The sequence below is a fragment of the Haliaeetus leucocephalus genome, unplaced genomic scaffold (genome assembly GCF_000737465.1).
Source record: "Haliaeetus leucocephalus isolate CR32 unplaced genomic scaffold, Haliaeetus_leucocephalus-4.0 Scaffold41, whole genome shotgun sequence".
NCBI classification, from domain to species: domain Eukaryota; kingdom Metazoa; phylum Chordata; class Aves; order Accipitriformes; family Accipitridae; genus Haliaeetus; species Haliaeetus leucocephalus.
Window position 1 is genome coordinate 1,105,382 of NW_010972477.1, and position 7,980 is coordinate 1,113,361.

Consider the following 7,980-nt stretch of genomic DNA (forward strand, 5'->3'; position numbering starts at 1 on the left):
TTTGGAAAAGAAAGACCTTCATAATAAATGTAAAAAAAGAAATAAAAAGTGCAATAGAAATTAGTTTCCCAGGAAAATTAGGCTGTACTCATCTTTATTTTCCAGAAGGCCAATTCTTTGTTTGAAAGCAAAAGCATACATGTAGAGAAATTAAAAACTGGATTTGAAGTATTCAAAATAGATACTTTTACCTAAAACACATTTAAAGTTTGTAATTAAGTATCAATCCTATTTATCTAAGATACAGAGAAAAAAAGCAATGGTTGACATTTGTCTATTAAATGGTTAACATTTAACTATTATTAGATGAGGTTTGCATTTATCATACAAGATCAAAACAAGAGACTCTTTTGTCTAGTTTCATGGTATGTAAAATGGTTGATACCCAAGGAAGATTAAGAAGGTGAAAAAACAGAAGATGACAAAAAATTCTTAGTGTACCTCATCAGCAGTGTAGTTATTTTATAGATCTTTTTCTGAATAAATGGGGTATGTCACATCTAATTTACAGAACCAATTTTGGCTGGAAATTATTTTCCTCCTGTGTAAACTGTTACTGACTCTGCAAGGAGTGAAAGTATCAGTATCAGTAGTATTTCATCTTACCTTTTTCTAACCTAATCTACACTGAGTTCTATGTCAGTTAGACTTTTCAGACTTTTTTGTGTTCTGCAGGTTTTCACTGTAGAAGAGTAGAGAGGGAAAATCCTGGAGTTGTGTAGAAAAGGAATAAAAAAGAAAATAGAAATTCTTGTATGAAGTGATTGCTGCCTGTCTGACTTTTAGTTTATTTCAAAGAATAAATGATAATATTTAAACAAATTACATGAAAAAAAGACAGATATTCTCTGTTAAAAACTTAGCAACTTAATAGTGCTAGATGAAGGATTAGCATCTTGAAGATAAAGGGTTTAATAAGCCAGTTGCAAAAGTGAACAAAAATAGAAACACAAAAAGGGCAAGGAAGAGATTCAGAACTAACAAATATTGCAGAAAATCTTCCCAGTTTCATTATAGTTGGTCTTTAAGAGATACTCTCCAAACTTTCACTTATTTCCAGTTCTATAAGACATTTAAATACAAATGATAAAATTATGCAAAGAAATAAGCGTTTGTATTCATACATTCTTTGTATTCATGTATTCTTTGACATGAATGCCTGAGAGCTTATTTTCTTATTTTAAAATAAGGAAATATGAAATGCTAGAGGAAAATCAGTTCTGTCTGTCCAAAACTCACAATATGTTCTTAGCTATGATATATGCACAACAGTTGCTGATGCCTTGAAGCATGAGCTAAAATGTATCAGCTGTAAAATGTCATTTGCACTTTCTTCCTTCAATAAGTAAATGACACATTTGTTCCATTGCTTGAACTATTAATTTTTTTTTAGAATGGCAAGAAGAAAGCACGTTGAGAAAGTGGTTAAATAAGTAAGGTTGAAATGAAGAGGACTATTTTTAAAGCTTATCTTATAAAAGCATGTTTGGAATAGTAAGTAATTGACAAGGAGTAATTTTCTCTGTGTCAACATAAAAAAAATGCTAACATATGAAAAATAAAAAGATAAGATATAAACTTAATCCATGATTTAAAGGCACATAAAAGTAGACATATCAGTTTGTGACACATCAAATTTGTAGAAATACAAAGCCTTACACAGAAAACACTTTCCCATAAGGCTTATAGCCTTACGGACTGCTTACATTGAAAATGAGGAAGTAGGTGCATTCAAGCTGGGCAAACCAGTCTAGAAATTTTTTAAGTACCTCTTCCAATGACTGTTGATTTCTTTGAAATCAGCTTAGTCTTCTCCTTTATTTTCTAAGACAGTGACTGAGATTTCAAACTTGGGCAATGCAAAAACAATAAAGTAACAAAATATAATGCCTTTTTCCTCTGTTTCTCAATACTTTGTCAATTTTACAAATTTTGTTGAAAATATTTAAATATATTAAAACGCTTTTTAAAAAAATAAACAAGGATATAAATCATAAACTGACTGAAATCAGAATGCATAATGGAAATGCATAATTTACTCTCTATTGGAGAAAAAAAAAGAATTCTTTCATACTTTCTGTTTCATAACAAAATCAGTACACTTTGTTTTTGTTTTATTATTGTGATTCATGCAGATATTCATATACCTACACTTATTTTTTTTCAGCTATCTTGTCATTAAGTGATTATCTCATCACTTAAATGACTTGAGAATTGAAGTTTAAAAAAAAATCAATATACACGTTTTCAATCAGATTTATACTGAAAATAAAAAATAGAAATGTAAAAAAAGGCTGGTTTTCAACTATTTCTTCGTCACTTTACAGTTCCTAACCCTTGAACCAATGCCCGTTAAATTCCAATGCAATTTCATTTTATATGTTTTACATTTGCAGAGAAAAATGTGACTATGCTATTTCTGATTTTTTTTCATTAACAAAAGAATTAATCCATACTCAAGAAGAAATCAATCAGTCAAATTAAATTCAGTAAAAGTGAAATGCAGCATAGTTTGTCCTTTCAAATTTTACTTGCTGGAGATTCAAGAATGCTGAAAAACAGAAGTGTGGGTTCTAGCTATACTCAAGGTCTGTACTTTCAAAAAACAACTGCCCATCTAGAATGTTATATACATTATTCTTCTCAATAGAAACTTCTGGATTTTTTTTCCCATGTATGTTCATGTTACTTGCTACTATGTACAAACACTTTCTCTAGAAAGCAAATATGTAAGCATGTATTTCCCGTTGACTATAGATGGAAAATTTTCTGGAACAGACACAAAGCTATGCTAGCAATTTGTGAAACTCAGCATTATTCCATACATTATTCTATTAGGAGAAATAAATGGGCATATTATTCTAAAAATACTATCTACAAGATTAACTCCTTGTCAATAATGAAAATTTTGGAAAAGGGTAATTTATTTTTTTTTAGAAGAGATTAGTATGTTTTCTTTCCTTCTGTCACAGTTACAATTTAGCTTAATGTCTGTAAATCTGTTTTTCCAGTCCCCAGAGTGACATCTTGGAACACAATAATTTATTAAGTTTTACTGCAGTTAGCTGTGACAAAAATCTCTCTTCCTCCAGCTTTTATTTGAATCTCTACCCATTTGTTATACAGCATGGGAAATTTATTTTAAAAAAGGGGACAACTGGTGGTAAACACTTGGTTGGAGATTCCCCACAGGATTGCTGTTTTCATCACATTTACACAGCTGAATTTGCTGGATGCTTTTTGTTTCTGTAAGCCCATACAAGTCCATTGAAAGCATACTTTGTTTAAAAAATTTATTTAAAATTTGTTGACTTTGATTTCTCAATGTAACTGCTTTGGAATTTTTAGGATCAAGTTCACTTTTATATGGACAGCAAATCAGTTCCTGTGTTTTGAGATGAGTAGACTACTGACATGGATGATACAGTACTTAATAAGCAAGATAAAATGAATTGTTAGGGAAATAAGAGGTGACAGTGGATTTTTCTGTTATAAGAAAGATAGACAAACAATGAAATAATTTGTCATCTAATCTCTTCCTCTGAGAATTCTGAGCAATTACCATGTAACTTTAAGAGTTTCTCTACATTTCAAATGTATTAAGAAAGGTATTTTTATAGCTTGTTTTTGGTTTGCTTTGGGAGGAGGGATGAAGAAACGAGGCTCAAAGGTGTTTGGTGTTTTTTTTTCTCTCCCTGGTAATCAAACTCATGCACTCGATGGCTCTGTGGTAATGATAAATCTTTAGACTAGAAAAAGAGCAACTATTATGTTCTTCAACTAAGTCATCTTCAGTATTTTTGGTAACAAGGTACTACCCAAATATTGTCAAAGTTGTTCCAGTATCATATAAAATTAGATTTAAAAGACTTCAGTTTTTGAGTAAGTCTTTAAGTGAATTTTTTAAAATTTCTTTTCTTTAATTAGGGGTATGAATTAGTCTCAGTAATTGAGATTTATTTTTTGCCTTGTGATATAATTCATAGAAGTAGGCATAAAAGATCTTTTGTTCTTTTGGCAGGATGGACCCTGCTAAAAGGTATAATGACTACAGGAACCTAACAAAACAAACAAACAAACAAACAAAAACCTGCCAAGCCACCCCCTAAAAAACCAGAGGCAGCCTCAAAAAAAAAAAACCAAAAAAAAGCTTTTACCCTTACTTTCAAGAACATGAGAGCAGTACTCAGAAACCCGGACTTGGATTTTCAAGAATGCATTCCATCCCTGGGAAAGACCAGGTTGTCAGAGGAATTCCATCTTGTTTCCTACATTTTTATATGCACCTTGGAGAAAAGAAATTCACCAAATGCTAGCCTTTTGCAGGGAGCATAGTAAGTATATATCTATTCCCTTCAAGATTTAAAATAACTGCCTTTTAGAGGAATTTGTCCATTAAAATATAGCAATATTAGTCACAAGAAAGATGCAAAACCCCAAAGATATCATTGAACTAGCAGAAGGATGAGGATCATAAAGATGAAAATCAGGAAAAAAGATTATAATGTAATTCCCTTGTGGTTGCTCTTGCTTCTTAAAGATATCCTCCATATGATGATGCAGAATTGCGGTACAAATTCTTTATCACTTGTTGCAATGGAAACTATTGCTTATACTCTTGTGTAAATAGAAGGACTGTGTGATTTTTTTTTATCCCTCCTTTTAGTTTTATATTCCCCAACTGTATTTCCATGTGAGTAGGAGATATAAAAAGCAATATTTCTTTTTATGTTTCTGCTTTATTGTTGTTGTTGTTATTATTATTAATTAGTAATTATTTCCTTCAAAACTGATGTATGCCAATACCTTTCTTTAGGTTTTGCTAAGCTTCTACTGAAACAAATTAAATGCAGTGAAAATACTTAGAGCAGAATGAGCTGTCCTTGAAGGAATACCATTTCAAATTTCTGTATCCCTGATAACTATATCCATTTAAAATAAATTGACATCTGCCTTTTATACTTTATGTAAGTCTGAAAACAACTTTGAGCGATTAAAAAATGAGACTAAGCATAGGCTTTAGTTAACTCATAAGTATTTCTATATGACGATTCTATGTGGCTTCAGAAATTTACTGCACTCATTAAAATCACGCTTCCTGAAGTTCAAGAATAACACAAATTGCTTTCAACACATTTTAAATTGTGATGGCCCAAACCAACTGTACAGCTTGATTTTAATAATGGTACAGTTCAAGAAAGAAGTGCAGAGGGAATATCAGCTATATAAGGCTCTTCTCTCTTTCCTTCATCCAAGTCCATAAATGATTAGAGCTTGGTTTCAATACTTGCTGTCAACCTGCTATTGCAGGGTCAAAGTTAGATGCATCGTTGAAGGATGTCCTTCTTGAAGACTGGAGAGTTTTGGAATGTCCCAGGGTGATCATCAATTAAGATTTCCACCAAAGTGCTCCAACAGTCTTTAACTTTAAGCACTTGCATATGTGCTCAGCTGAAAGAAATAGATGTAAGCAGGTGTCTGTTATATAGAGGATGTTGAGATGAAAATCTGATAAAATAACTAATAATAAGGTAAGTAATAAAATACTGACAATTTTAAAAACCCAGCAACTGAATCAGTATAAAAAGTACCATGCTGATACTTCCAATCATCTGTTTTGCATTTTCACACTACTGCAGCACAGAGTGTTTAATGAAATTCAATTTCAAGGAAAAGAACAATCCCAAAGAAATGGACAAATGCTTATAGCATAAGGAAGAGAAGATTGTCTCTATCACACAAGTCACCGTGTTTTCATACAGTGTTCATACTGCCTGTATGTATGTCAACGGGGCATGAGGGAGGATTCCTTCACTTTTTATACTGTTGAAAGTGAACCACTAATAGAATTCACAGTGTTTTCAGAGGAGGTAGAGTGCAGAAAAACAGAAGAAAAACAGAATAAAAAGCTACGGTAATTTAGAAAAAGAGTAATTAAATTATTATTTTAGGTCTATTTATATGATACTAGTTACCCAAGGAAACTGGAAATCATGTTACATGCTGATGTCTGCTCTCTACGGTTAGCAAGCTATATATTCTCCAAACAGCAGAAAATTCGGCAGTGACTTAGAAAGTTTCTCATGAACATCTTAGTTTAGGACAAATGCAAGTAATATTTACTGTGATTTTAATTATAATTTATCTCTGACTTGCAACAATAGGTAAAAAATAATCATAATATGTATCTTTCTAAATGTAGACATGTAGGATTTTCTACTTGTGTTATAAAACTGTCAGCTTCTTTTTGACTGAAAATCAGACACAGTAATAAAATCTTCACAGCAGATTTACTAATAATATTACATGTCTGAGGCAAATTTAGCTGAGAATGAATGATATTTTCTGTCAGGAAAAGTGCATCATAACCAATGGTGTAGAGAATGGCAGAAGCTGAAAGACATTGAGAATACCCAATACTCACAGTTTTGCCTTATATGTTTGCAAAGAGCTTGAAGAACTAGATCCTTTTTTAAATGTATCTCAGGATTCACCCTGTGCACTGTAATTACCTAAAAGCTTTGCCAGCTTCTCCTTATAAGACCTGCACTCTTTAGTAATTGGCCTCTTTTCTCGGTGTAGATTTTTCTGTGCTTGTTGGTATAAATTATAAACATAACCTGAACTTCACTAGTCAAAAGTTCGTGTTTACTTGAAAATTGTGGTAGCCTGCCAACTTTCTTGCCCAGCTTAATGTGGCATTTTTCACCACAGTTTGAAGGATCTGTCTGTCCAATCATTCTTGTTTAGCACTGCCTCTTTACAGTGGAGGAAACTGAGGCACAGAGCCTTGTAGCTAGGATGGGCTGGGGAGTGGAGGGCATCTTGTCAAGAACACATCCAGCTCTCTTTCTTTTTTATGTTAAAATAATTTATGTAAAATTCTTCTGAAAATTAGGCCAGCATGCTAGAAAAAACAAGGGACCCCAAAATTAAGGTTAAAATTCAAAAGAAGTGGCAAACTACATTCTTTTTGCTGCTGACTTATTTCTCAATTGTTGGATCTTTTTTGCAAAACCACCAAAATAAAGATAATGCTGTATCAGTAAAAATAATATTAAAGAAAAATAATTTGACTGTTAGAGCATGAACCTAAGTGGTATCAACCTTAAGAAGGTACTTTCATTTATAAGTTCATATTTATTTTTAGTATGATAAACAAATAGTAAGCATGTTCAATATAGAAAAAAGGCGGTTTATTGCTTTGCATCTTAAATTCATGCCACTCTATCAAATATACCAATTGCACTGAAAATAGCCCAGCCTAATTCTCAAAGTTCACAATTTCTGCAGCCATAGTATACTATCCCTCAAATTATCTACCAGCTGTACAGTAACATATAGCTGTAAAGGATAATCCCCTGTGCTTTTCTGACAGACTGATAGATTAAAATGATAAGCATACCTGAAATGTGTCTGTTGTTAGCAGAAGCTCCAAGATACAGATTTTTGTGATAAGTCAGTGATTTCAGCTAATAAATATCTATCCTTTTTTATGATAAATTAGAGCATATAACTACCTAACTATCATATTCTACTTTGGGAAGCACCAAAGTAGATGCTGGTGGTAGAGATCCCCTGTGCGTAAGAGGAGCTGATGGTGCACATCTGTGAGATGAAAAAATGCAACACTAAAAAGTGGAATTCACTTTACCTAGGGTAATGAACTTAATCAACGGTAGACATCTAAAGTGTGCTAGTCAAATCATGAGGTAATAAGGTAAAGAAATTTTGGGATGTAAAGATGAATTAATTTTTTGGTTCAGGGATTCCTACTTTAAAAAATTATATCATTCTACAGCAGCAGGGTTATTCTATCCTTTTGTCCTCTGATATGTAAATGCTTTGGCAGATGATATAAAATTCCATAGTCTATTCTCCCAGAATTATGCCTAAAATAACCTACTGTACAAAGACAAGAACTGAATACCCTTTTTGCTGGCTTCAGATCACAGCCAGATATTAAAGCAGACATAGCCT